Consider the following 13,782-nt stretch of genomic DNA (forward strand, 5'->3'; position numbering starts at 1 on the left):
CCAGGTGCAATGTCCCTAGCAGAGCACAAGATGTGTCCTCAAGGAGGCCACCCTCAAAGGATCTTTTCTTTCACTTCCATAGGTTCCTTCCAACTTGGCATGGGATGGGAACTTTGGGTTTGCTTCAGGAGAATCCTTTGTTTTTAAAAAGCTAATACGTATTTCCTCATTTTTCTTGGCAAAAAATAAAGCAACAATAATCATATTAACACTTGGTACTAACAATGAGAACACAGAGAAAGATTAAAAGTGGCAATGAATTAGGCTACTCCACTGGATAGCATTCCAGAGGACACAGAAAATTCACTTAAAAACACCAATCCATACATAGTCCCAAACTTTTCCATTTTCATATATTTATCATGGTTTTACCATACTTCAGTAACAATCAGATAAAAGATGATGATCTGACTCTGACACTTATTCAGGATGACTTAAGTTTTTGCCACAGCACAAGCCTTCCTTTGCAGGGACCAAATGTATGAAACTTTTATCATGCTTTCTACCTTGCCTGCCAAGTGCTCAGGAGTTTCTCTTAGTTCTTCTGCTTGCATCGTCACGCAATGTCTTCTTTAAAAAGGAAAAATAAAGGACCTTGAACAAAACAAACAGTTGATATTGATCTAAGCTCACTACAAAGGAAAGTAATTAAAGGACAGATCATTATTTCTCTGATGCAATTTTAATCGCCCCCACAATAAATTCTCTACCCTGATTATCCTGCAACATTCAGAGATTTGGGCTATTGTGTTCCAGGTTTCATGCAACATAGTTCAATGGAATGACCTCATGAATGTGATCAAGGCAGGTTTATTTGGTTCTTGTTTTAGTAAGTACTGTCTTACTCATCAGCTGGCTTTTTATTTTTTTTAAGACCTTGGATAAATAACTTCAATAATGAGAAAGAGTTTACAGAAATGTAGTTGTGTCAACAAGAAATGAGTTTCCATTGACTGTTAGTATAATTATGTCTCATATTTAAAGACTTGGGAGGGAACAAAGTCTTTAAATTTAAGCTGTATCTTTAATAACTTTCAAACATTCTATATAGTACAATAAAGTAAAATAGTTTAAATTCATGTTGAAATGAAATTAATTGTGTTCCAGTATAATAAGATTTCAGAGGATATTTCTCATATGAGAAAAGTAGAATAAAAACATGTTCAAATTGTTGTTTTCATTGCATCGATTTTCTATTTATTGCTTTCCTCTCTAAATATTGAGCTACTCATAATTTTGGAATAATAGCACTAGATATTATAATACAGCATTTTGTATTTAGCATGGTTTTATCTTTCATTCCTTCATGTGAAAATCTTTTCTTTCTATTTTTCTCATTAAATTATTTCATTCCTAGCCTAAGCATAGTCATGTTCTGCCCCTTACTAATTTTTGGATGTGTTTTACTTCTCCAACCAGATTATAATCCCCTGGCAGAAAGGGGAGCATGTTTTACCCTCTTTGTATTGTTACCGCACAGCCCAGTCCCTTAGAGCAGTGGATAAGCAAGAAACATTTATCGATTATGGTTTGGAGCTTGCTCAATGAAGATTATACAAAATCAGAATGAGAAAATAATTAATGTAATTCATGCAACATTGTATTAGAGCAAAGAAGACCAGTATTTATGAAACAGGCATGATATACTAGACACTAGATATATAGCATGTAATGGAACCCTTGAGGTAGTTATTTATTAGTTCCCACTTTTCGGTGTGGAAATGGAGACTCAGTGAGGCAAAGTTCAGAAGCTTGGACTTAACTGCTGTAGAGCCAGGTTTTAGGTCTGATTCCAAAGCATAACCCCTTTCCACTGTGCCATGCTTCCTTTTATGAAAACATTAAAACACAAACCTCTCTATAAAATTATATCTTTCATTTGTTGTGCAAGAAGTGAATGATATTTCTTGCTGCCAAAGTAGCAAGTAACCTTCTTCCATTGAAGGTTAGAGGGGAAAGCAACTTGTCAGCATACTATGTAAAATTAAGTGTGCACTCTAGATTATGAAAGGATTGTTTAAAAAACTAAGTCTGATCTCAAATTAGAGAATTTAGATGGGAAGATAACTCAGCAAGAGAGGAAACTCCTGGCAAAGAAACTGTGGCAGTATGAGGAAGAAAATATGGTATTATAGGGACCGATATGATGCTACTATTTGGGTACAGAAGAAGAAGAGAGGAGAAAGGATATATATGAATATGCACGGAATATTTCTGGAAGCATCTATATGTCATAGTCATTGCTCCCAAAGAGGATCACTGAGTGCTGGGAGAGAGAAGGAAGGAGACTTTTCACCATATATTCTTTCCTTACGTTTTGGGTTTCATAAAATGAAAGTTTGCTTTAAAAAATAAAAATAAAAAGTAAATTAAGAGGCTGATGTGGCTTCATAAATATCTCTTGAATTCAGACATGAGAGGGTATATTTAATAATTGTTATAACAATAATAAGAAGGTTTTGTATATATCTGAAATACACAACTTCAAAATGCTTTTGCTTATATTTTGTAATTTAACCATAGTTCTATAATGGCTTCCCTTATAAGATGTAGTATTTTTTAACTATATTTTTATAGATAAAGAAACAGATTAAGCAACTTGGCCCAGGTCAGAAGCAATAGATGGCCCCTAATGTTTTGACTCTGAGTTCAATGCTTCTATCTTACAAAAGATAGCAGGAGAGACAGTCCAGAGAAGTACAGAAGAGTGTCTCTAACTTGTTATAATAAGGTAGACAGAATAAAGTCCTGATTAAGATAAAGCTAACAAAAATTCAGAAGACTGCAAAATTAAATATATTTATAAGAAGAACAAGAATTTCGTAAGCTCATTGCTTGTGAAAGATGACAGAGAGAAGATGGGCTTGCCCACATTCTAATTTGCTTTTATCATCAACATGATAACATGATTGGCTGAAAAGAGGGAACACACTTCAGAAGGGTTAACTGAAGCCTGAGACTGGTTAAGGGATAAAAAGAGTGCATGTAATTACTCTCAATGAGCTTGGATCTCATTACCCATGCAGATTACATCCAAGATACAAAAAGAGCTTGTGCTAGTGATGGATGGTAGACAACAGAGGTGCTGAGAGGCTGTGTATGTGTACATACCTGATCTTTAAAGGGATGAAGAAAACAGATCTTGCAAACCATGTGCCATAAACTAAGCTATTGATTCTAGACACAATTCTAGAAAGGGTTAATAATGAATAGCTTAGAAATCCTTATGAATACCCTAGTCACAGAGTGGAATCAATTGCATTATGTACTAGTTTGCTGGGACTGCTATACGAATTTCTCACAATTCTGGAGACAAGAAATCTGAGATCGAGGTGTTGGCATGGTTGGTTTTTCCTGAGAGCTCTCTCCTTGGCTTATAGATGGCCCATCTTCTCCCTATGTCTTCATATGGTCCTTTCTCTGAGACTGCCTGTGTTTAAACTTCCTCTTCTTGTAATGATAGCAGTCATATTGGGCTAGGGTCCAGCTTAATGACCTCATTTTAATTAAATTACCTCTTTAAAGGTCCTATCTTCAAATGCAGTCACATTCTAAGGCACTGGGGGTAGGACTTCAACAAATGAATTCTAGGGGATACAATTCAGCCCCTAACAGATTAAGTCAGACTTTTCTTTTCATTCTTAATAACAATACAGCTAAAAAGAGGAAAACTAAATACCACTGGTTTTTAACCAAAATGTAGGAGAGGTGTGTTAGAATCAACTGGAATATTTTTCCAAAATATATTCTCTGTTCCCACCACCCACATGGAGATTCTGATTATTCAATATTCTCCCCCTGCTCCAGCTGAGAGCTACCATTAGACATTTTTAAAAGCTAACATTTATTGGACACTTTCTATCTGTCAAGTACTGTTAAGTGCTTTATGTGGATTATTTTATCTAATCCTCATGAAAATCTAATGAGACAATTCTATAAGATATTATCCTCATTTTATAGATAAGAAATCTGAGGCCCAGAGAGGTTAAGTAATTTGCACAAGGTCTCAAAGCTAGTAAATTGAAGAGCCAGGATTCAAAACCAGCATATCTGGCTCTAGATTCAATGTTCTTAACCACTGCACCATTCTGTCTCCACACAGTATATCTGAAGTTCAGCAAAGCACTTCTCAGAATGCCTCACGAACACAATGATATAATAGAAACTGAATTATAAAACAATTAAGTAGGTCTATAAATTTTGAATGGCTCTTCCTAAAGAACATTAGCTAGTGGATTGATTACAACATGGAAACATGGTTTCCACTTTTCACGTCACGGGCCTCTTTCCCTGGTCCCACTCTAGTCTATATTTAAATCAGTGATTTACATAAGAACATAAACAAGCAAGATTATCAAATGAACAAATGAGATTGAACTGGGAAAGATGGAAAATATTTGTATCTTAGAATTAGAATTTGTATTTCAACTCTATATGGGAAACAACTGTGAGGTAATACACAATGCTGCCAGTGGAATGGGGATCACTTAGCCTGTGGGTTCTCAGGGGCATTACAAAGGGAGGTCTCCTGGTCTGTCTTGATGTCACCTTCCAGTCCTCTTGGTTGAAAGGTCATGAAGAACATGAGGACATGGAATCAGAAGGAAGAGATATGAAAGAGGTGACTTAGTAAACTCCAATATAGACATAGAGGGATAAGGCCAAGTTAACACCTCACTTGTGAACCAAAAATCTTAACTCAAAGACTTTAGAATCTTTGAAATTTTCTTGTTTTTAAAAAATCTTGTTTATTTCTTTGTAGTCATCAGCAGGAAAAGTCCCAAACCCTTGAGATCACAAAGGATCTATGTGATAGCCTATGAAAAGAGCAAGTAAAGATGTGCTGAGGATACGGCTTCTTGTTCCTCAAATTCTGGGGCAGGGGTAATGGAAAGATCCTAGGAAACAGAGTGACCGGTGACTGAGGCCAAGTGTCTGAGGTCTGAAGTCTGCTTGCAGGCAAGAAAGAAAGGTCCACAGACTGTCCAGAGTTGGGAAGGGGGCACCCAGGGTATGAAAACAGAAAATCCTGACAGGGCCTCTTGTAACTGGAATTGTTTAATAAATGGACAGGAGTATTTTTAAGGTAACGTGTTCCCTGCATAGGATGAATAAAGTTGTAGAGGGGTTTGTGTTGAGGATAAGGGTTGTTGTAGATTCTATTATGAATCTACCGATTCTACAAAAGATAGTTCAAACTAGAGGTTATGCCTAAGATTGTACATTAATAAAATTCTGTATATTTACAGTATACAAAGTGTTTTTTCAGACTGTACATCTAATGTTTACATTATCTCCTTTAATTATTCCCTCGTAAAGTCACTCCCAACCAGCTTCTACTTCCACTACTCTACTAAATTGTTTTTAATAAGTGACCTCCTACTTTCTACATAAAATCAATGCTTTTTCATCCTATCTCATTAAACTCAAACTCTTTCCCACGCTGCCTTCCATAACATCACACAGTTCCAATAATTTCCCTCCCCGCCCTGTCCATTCCTTCTTGATCTTCTATTTCCATTACAGGCTCTTCTGCATCTGAAAAAGTTGGGGCTCTTTGGTGTTTTGTCCTTGGTCCTGTTTACTTCTCAAGCCCCAATTTCTCCTTAGATAATCATATCTAAACCTGAAGACTAGTTACCAATGTTCCCCAAATATCTACAGTTGAGTCACTGTCGCTGACCTCCAAACCAGTTGTTCTGACTGTATACTGAACATCTTCATTTGGACATTCCAGAGGATTTTCAGATCTCACGTGCCTAAAATGGAATGAATCATCTGGTCTTCTAATTTCCTCTTTACTTCTCTCTCAATGTCGCCAACGTTGTTGGATTACAACATCATTTCCCAACTTCCAAGCCATTAACCTGGAGATTGTTCTGGACTTTCCTTATTTCGTACTCATAATCAGTCACCAAGTGTGGTTGTTTCCTAATCATCTCAAACTCGTTCCCTTTTGCTCTAACTCCAATACTTACCATCTCTTGCTGGACAAATGGAATAACCTCCTGCTCCAGTCCTAGATTTCATCAGTCCATCTTACGCCTCCCAGCCCAAGAGATCTTTCAAAAACACAAACCTTATGAAGCGACTGCCCTGCCACACTTGCTCACCCCTGCCTTCAGGTTAACAAACAAACTTTACAGTTTGGCACGGAGTACATTCTGGAACATTTCTATATTTGGACCTCAGATACCACATGTGAAAGTCACATTATTCGTCAAATAGTTCCCAATCACATCATCCTCTACCACACTTTTGTGTTATGTTATTTGCTCCATATTGGCCATTTTTTCCCATTCTGTCTTTTACTCAGCTCAGACATTGCTTCCTTTCTGACTCCTTCTTAGTTGTCCTTTTCCCCTAAAGAGTTAAGAATCTCTTCCATGCTCCTGTGGCACCCTGTACGAAGTTCTATATTTGTACTTATTATGTATTTTCACAGCTCATGTATGCATCTGTCTCCTTCAAGGATGTAAGCTCCTTAAGCAGATGCTACATACCGATTCTCTTTGTGCCCTGGCAGCTAGTATAGCAGTGCCTGACTTGTAGCACAGAGGGGGAAAAATAGCCAAAATGGAAAGAGGCATAGGATAAACTTGTAAAGAAGTGATTGGTTTCCATCACAGAGCATCTGAACATTAATGCAGTTCGTGCGTCTCTGATAGGCGTACCTAGTTTGCCCAAGATTAGTGACCTCCTCTTCTAGCACTGCTCTTGCCTTCTGCTACTGCAGGACTCCAGAGGGAAAGAGAGGATGAGACTTTGGGAGGCTCTCTGATCACCTGTATTATATTCAGTGCCCTTGATGGACCTCCTAGATACCCCAAGCTCCACCTTCATAGGCTTTACCAAGAGAAAATAAAGACGGTAAAAAGAGGGACACGTTTAGAAAATGAGGTGGGAGGGGCAGTTTGGAGAGGCCCAACCTGAGCAAACAGGCAGCAGGAGTTTAGCTCTTTAAAGAAGAGAGGGGGCATCATGCTCCATGGTTCCCAATGGCAAGTGGAACTCAAAAGGTAGTCCATGAAGCCAAGTCACAGATCCAGCAATGTACCAGAAGGGACACTCTGTATGTCAGCTGGCAGGGCAAGAAATTCAGAGGCAAAATGTTACATATCTCACATTGCTGAAAGTGGGTAATTTGTGACCTTAAAGAAAACTGGCAAGCAGGTAATGCAAGGCAGGCTGAATGCCTGCAGGACCAACAAGTAGTCAGTTTCATGGTCACTGTCAGCTTACCTTTAATGGACAAATAACCTAAAAATTCAGGGCCTTTGGGACAAATTCAACCCACAGCCTATTTTGAAAAGCCTGTGAACTAAAATGATTTTTACATTTTAAAAATATAAAAGAATGGCACGCCTGGGTGGCTCAGTCGGTTAAGTGTCCAACCTCGGCTCAGGTCATGATCTCACAGTTTGTGGGTTTGAGCCCCATGTCGGGCTCTGTTCTGACAGCTTGGAGCCTGGAGCCTGCTTCGGATTCTGTGTCTCCCTCTTTCTCTGTTCCTCCCCTGCTCTCACTCTGTCTCTCTCTCTCAAAAATAAATAAAGATTAAAAAAATTTTTTTAAATAATAAAAATATAAAAGAATAACAGAGAAGAGTATGTAACAGAAACCATATGACTCAAAGACTAAAACATTCACTCTCTGACCCTTCACAGAAAAACTTTTCTGATCCTTGTATAGATGGCTCTGTACAGCTAAGCCTCCATTTGCTTCCAGAATGGTTTATAAAACTGCAGTCATTGGGATGAAATTTTTGAAAGTTATGCTTTCGTTACATTATTATAACCAACTTGGATTTTTTTATGTTAAAGGTTAAAAAGTAGACTTTATTATTGCTTCTATGGATGATTTCCATTTGTAGAACCTCTATGTTCTAGTTGGGGAAAAAATATAGGACAGGAAGTTAGGAGATCCGGTTCCAGTGACAACATCAGGACTGGTTGCAGACCTTAGGTGGCTCATTTTACATCACAGCATCCTAATTTCCTAATCTGCAAAATGAGGATAATGCTTGCCTTACCATACCTTGTATGGTATGAGGATACGGTGAAATAATAGATGTAGCAGGCTTTGCAAACTTGAAAGAGAGATACAAATAGAGGTATTATTATAGATGTGACATCATCAACCCTTAATTACAGCCATTTGGGGGAAGATGAAAGAGATAAATTGTTAGTTATTAGTGGAAATTCTACTCATTTATTCTTTTATCTCTTTCTCATTAAATCTTTAACAAAACTAACAAGTGTCAAGGCCTATAGAGTTTAAAGTTTTATTCCTTAGTTCAATAAATTAGTGTATTGATTGTATATTACATGCTCAGTACCTCATACCCCATTCCCACCTTCTCCTGTGGATCCCCACCCTCCAACATGCCCGTGGCAGGAAACCTTCCAAAGTGATGCCACAAACTTGGTACCGGGCAAGCAGACCCACAAGAGGCCACACCACTCCAAAGTGACTCCTGCCCCAGGGAGAGGGGAAGGTAACCACATACACCAGTTTGATTGTTGCCCAGCAGTGGGCTGGGAGCAGACAACTGGGCCCTGCCCACCAGTGAAAGCTTCTCAGGGGACAATACAGGGAGAGTGCCCTGAAGTTTAGTGCTACCACATCTCTGACAAATGCTTTATCTGACCCAACTGAAGCCCAAGGAGGCCCCTGACTAGCCCACTAACAACACAGGGACCAAATCCTGCCCACAAGACCCATTGCAGATGACTGGACTGAAAACAAATGCAGTTCAGCTACAATAGTAGGGCACACGCACCACACATAGGAGACACTCCTGAAGTGCTTGGTTTTGGTGGACAGGGGATATTGCACTGCAGGGCACTATAGGACCTTTTTCATAAGGCCCCTACTCTCAAAAAGAAGAGACAGAGCTGACTTTCCTAACACATAGAAAAAGAGACAGAGAGTTAGACAAAGTAATGAGACAGAGGAAAATTTCCTAAATTAATGAACAGGACAAAATTATAGCAAGAGAGCTAAATGAAATATAGATAAGTAATCATATTGATAGGGAATTTAGAGTAATCATCCTAAACATACTCACTGGACTTGAGGTAAAAGTGGAGAACCTCAGTGAGATCCTCAATAAATAAATAGAAAACATAAAAAAGAACCAGTCAGAGATGAAGAACTCAATATCTGAAATAAAAAATACCCTAGAGGGAATAAATAGTTGAATACTTGAGGAACCAGAATAATGGATCAGTGACCTGGAGGACAGAGTAATTGAAAGCAATCAAGCTGGACAGGAGAGAGAAAAAAAGAATAATAAAAAAGAACATAGATTAAGGGAACTCAGTGATACCATCAAGCATGATAACATTTGCATTATAGGGATCCCAGATGGAGAAAAGAGAAAAAGGAGAGCAGAAAATTTATTTGAAGAGATAATAGCTGAAAACTTCCCAAATCTGGGGAACAAAACAGAAATCCAGATCCAGGAGGCACAAAAAGCCCCAAACAAAATCAATCCAAGGAGGTCTACATCAAGACACATAATAGTTAAAATGGCAAAAAAAAAAAAGTAATGTTTAAGAGAGAATTTTAAAAGTAGCAAGAGAAAAGAAAACAGTTATATACAGGGAAACCCCATAAGGCTATCAGCTGATCTTTCAGCAGAAACTGCAGGCCAGAAGGGAGAGGCAGGATATATTCAAAATGCTAAAAGAAAAAAAAACAAAAAACAAAAAACCTGCAACCAAGAATACTCTATGCAGCAGGGCTATCATTCAGAATAGAGGGAGAGATAAAGAATTTCCCAGGAAAAAAAAATTTAAAGGAATTCTTCACCACTAAATTACAAGAAATATTAAAGGGGACTCTGTGAGTAAAAAGAAAAGATCATAAGCAGGAGTAAGAAAAGTAAGAAGCACGAAAGCAGTACAATTATATATCTATAAAAACCAGTCAAGTGATTCACTAAATAAAAGGATGTAAAAGATAACACCATATACCTAAAATGGGGAGGGACATAAAGATTTAGCGCTTTTAGAATAGGTTTAAACTTAAGCGACCATCAACTTAATATACACTGCTATATGCATAAGATGTTACATATAAACCCAATGGTAACCACAAGTCAAAAAACAGTAATAGATATGCAAAAAATAAAAACAAAGGAATCTAAGTATATCACTAAATAAAGCCAGCAAACCATGAGAGTAGAGAGCAAGGGAAGAAACGAACTACAAAACCAACCATAAAACAAGTAACAAAATGGCAGTAAGTACATTCTTTGCATGTAAATGAACTAAACTCTCCAATCAAAAGTCATAGGGTGATGGAATGAATAAAAAAGCAAGACTCATCTATATGCTATCTAAAAAATACTCATTTCAGACCTAAAGACACGTGGTGGGGGTAACTTGGTGGCTCAGTAGGTTGGGTGTCAGACTTTGGCTCGCATCATGATCTCACTATTTGTGAGTTCAAGCCCCATGCAGGACTCTGTGCTGGTGGTGCAGAGCCTGCTTGGGATTCTCTTTCTCCCTCTCTTTTTCTCTCTCTCTGTCCTCCCATGTGCACACATGCTCTCTTTCTCTCAAAATAAATAAATAAATGCATACATACATAAAATAAAGACACATGCTGATTGAAAGTGAGGGATGAAAGGCATTTATCATGCAAATGAAAGTGAAAGCAAAGCTGGGGTAGGAATACTTTTATATCAGACAAAATGACTTTAAAACAAAGACTGAAACAAGAGACAAAGAAGGAAACTACTTAATCATAAAATGAACAATCCAACAAGAAGATATATAGCAATTGTAAATATTTATGTATCCAACATGGAAACACCTGAATATATAAAGCAACCAATAACAAACATAAAAAAATAATTGATAAAAATACAATAATAGTAGAAGACTTTAACACCCCACTTACATCAATGGATAGGTCATCCAAACAGAAAATCAATAAGGAAACAGTGGCTTTCAATGACACACTAGACCAGATGGATCTAACAGATGTATTCAGAACATTTCATCATAAAACAGCAGAATACACAGTCTTTTCAAGCGCACATGGAATGTTCTCCAGAATTGATCACATGTTAGGCCACAAAACAAGTCTCAAAAAATTCAAAAAGATCAAAGTCATACCATGCATCTTTTCTGACTGCAATGCTATGAAACTAGAAATCAATCCCAAGAAAAAAAATCTGGAAAGAACACAAATACATGGAGGTTAAGCAACATGTTATTACATAATGAATGGGTCAACCAAGAAGTCAAAGAGGAAATAAAATATACATGGGGACAAATGAAAACAAAAAACACAATAGTCCAAAATCTTTGGGATGCATCAAAAGCTGTTCTAAGAAGGAAGATTATAGCAATGCAGGTCTACCTCAAAAAGCAAGAAAAATCTCAAATAAACAACCCAACCTTATACCTGAAGGAGCTAGAAAAAGAAGAACAAAACCCAAAATAAGTAGAAGGAAGGAAACAATAAAGACAAGAGCAAAAATAGATGAAATATAAAATATAAAAATAGAACAGATCAATGAAACCAAGAGCTGGTTCTTTGAAAAGATCAACAAAATTGATAAAACTTTAGCCAGACTAACCAAAACAAGAGAGAGAGAAAGAGAGGATTCAAACAAAATCAGAAATGAAAGAGAACTAACAACCAACCCCACAGAAATACAAAGGATGATAAGATAATATTATGAGAAATTATATGCCAACAAATTGGACAATCTATAAGAAATGGATAAATTCCTGGAAACATATAACCTCCCAAAAACGAATCAGGAAGAAATAGAAAATTTGAACAGACCAATTACCAGTAATTAAATTGAATCAATAATCAAAAGACTCCCAAGAAACATGACTCTATGACCAGATGGATTCACTAGTGAATCCTACCAAATATTTAAAGAAGAGGTAAGACTTGGGGCACCTGGGTGGCTCAGTCAGTTAAGCGTCTGACTTCAGCTCAGGTCATGATCTCACAGTCCGTGGGTTTGAGTCCCGGTCAGGCTCTGTGCTGACAGCTCAGAGCCTGAAGCCTGCTTCAGATTCTGTGTCTCCCTCTCTCTGACCCTCCCCTGTTCATGCTCTGTCTCAAAAATAAATAAACGTTAAAAAAAAATTTTTTAAAGAAGAGGTAAGACTTATTATTCTCAAACTATTCCAAAAAAATAGAACAGGAAGGAAAACTTCCAAATTCATTCTATGATACCAGCATTTCCTTGATATCAAAACCAGATAAAGTCACTAGGGAAAATGAGACCTATAGGCCAATATCTCTGATGAAAATAGATGCAAAAATCCTTAACAGAATATTAGCAAATGGAATCTAATAATATGTTAAAAAAGCCATTCACCATAATCATAAATCATAAGTGACATTTATTCCTGGGATACAAGGATGGTTCAAAATTTATAAATCGATGAACATTATATAAGAGAGAGGATAAAACCATATGATCATTTCAATAGATGCAGAAAAAGCATCTGACAAAGTACATCACTCATGTCAAACACTCTCAACAAAATAGGTTTAAAGGGGATATAACTCAACATAATAAAGGCCATTATGAATAACCCACTGCAAACATCATACTCAGTGGTGAAAACCTGAGCTTTTCCCCTACGATCAGGAACAAATTTTCCCCTAAACTCTCACCACTTTTATCCAACATAGTATTGGAAGTCCTAGCCACAGCAATCAGACAAGAAAAGGAAGTAAAAGGCATCCAAATTGATAAGGAAGAAGTAAAACTTTTACTATTCACAGATGACATGATACTATGCATAGAAAACCTGAAAAACTCCACCAAAAATCTGCTAGAACTGATAAACATGATGGGCACTGAGTAATATATTAAATTATTAAATCATTATATTGTACATCTGATACTAATATTATACTGATGTTAATTACACTGGAATTAAAACAAAATTTAAAAACTCTTATTATTACTGAGACAATAGGAAGTTTTGTTTTTCCATGTTGTCATTCTACATGTCCTATATATCTGTCTACAGTATTATCCCTAACACTAAATCCAATAAATCACAATTATTTGTGGATTAGGCCATGTTAAATGACTGTGTGTGGGGGTGTGTGTGTGTGTGTGTGTGTGTGTGTGTGTGCGTGTGTGTGTATAGAGAGAGAGAGAGAGTGAGAGAGAGACAGAGACAGAAAGACAGAGAGACAGAGATTTATATATATATGTATATGGCTAACTCCCTTGTCTCCTTTAACTTTTTGCTTTAAACTCATCTCAATGAAGCCTACTCTACCCTAGTTAACACCACAGCCTGTACCTATACACACACACACACACACACACACACACACACGGATACACACACTACAAATCACACACTACAAATACCTCATACTCTTCTTTTACCTTTTTTCTCAAGGAAAATTTAAATTCCTAATATACTGTATAATTGTTTAGAAAAAAAAGTTCTATTCAGTGTACTGTGCAACTAGAAATAATTACTGAATATATGATATTACTGATTTTATAAGTGATTCTGCATGGAAAAGTCATAGTTCCTGATGGAGTATGTAGCAGTGAGAAGAAATTTACTAAATGGACACTTGTCAACATAGGAGATCACAAAAATAAAATACAGCATAATATAAGAATGGAACAGAATGAAGTTTGTAGCAAAAATCCATTTATTTTCCATTTTAAAAACAACATTTTGTACATTCAGTAACACTACATTTTCAAGGATGCATATTTATCTAAATAAAGAAGGAAAATGGAATGAAAGGACATACGTTAAA

General features: G+C 36.9%; 1 long non-coding RNA gene across 1 annotated transcript in view; it reads right to left on the reverse strand.

Moving 5' to 3' along the window:
- LOC125171337 (uncharacterized) overlaps nucleotides 1–13,782 on the reverse strand; it is a 160,156-nt gene that overhangs the window by 122,753 nt on the left and 23,621 nt on the right. The gene's annotated exons all lie outside the window — the stretch shown is intronic.

Source organism: Prionailurus viverrinus, chromosome A1 (genome assembly GCF_022837055.1).
Source record: "Prionailurus viverrinus isolate Anna chromosome A1, UM_Priviv_1.0, whole genome shotgun sequence".
In the NCBI taxonomy this organism is placed as follows: domain Eukaryota; kingdom Metazoa; phylum Chordata; class Mammalia; order Carnivora; family Felidae; genus Prionailurus; species Prionailurus viverrinus.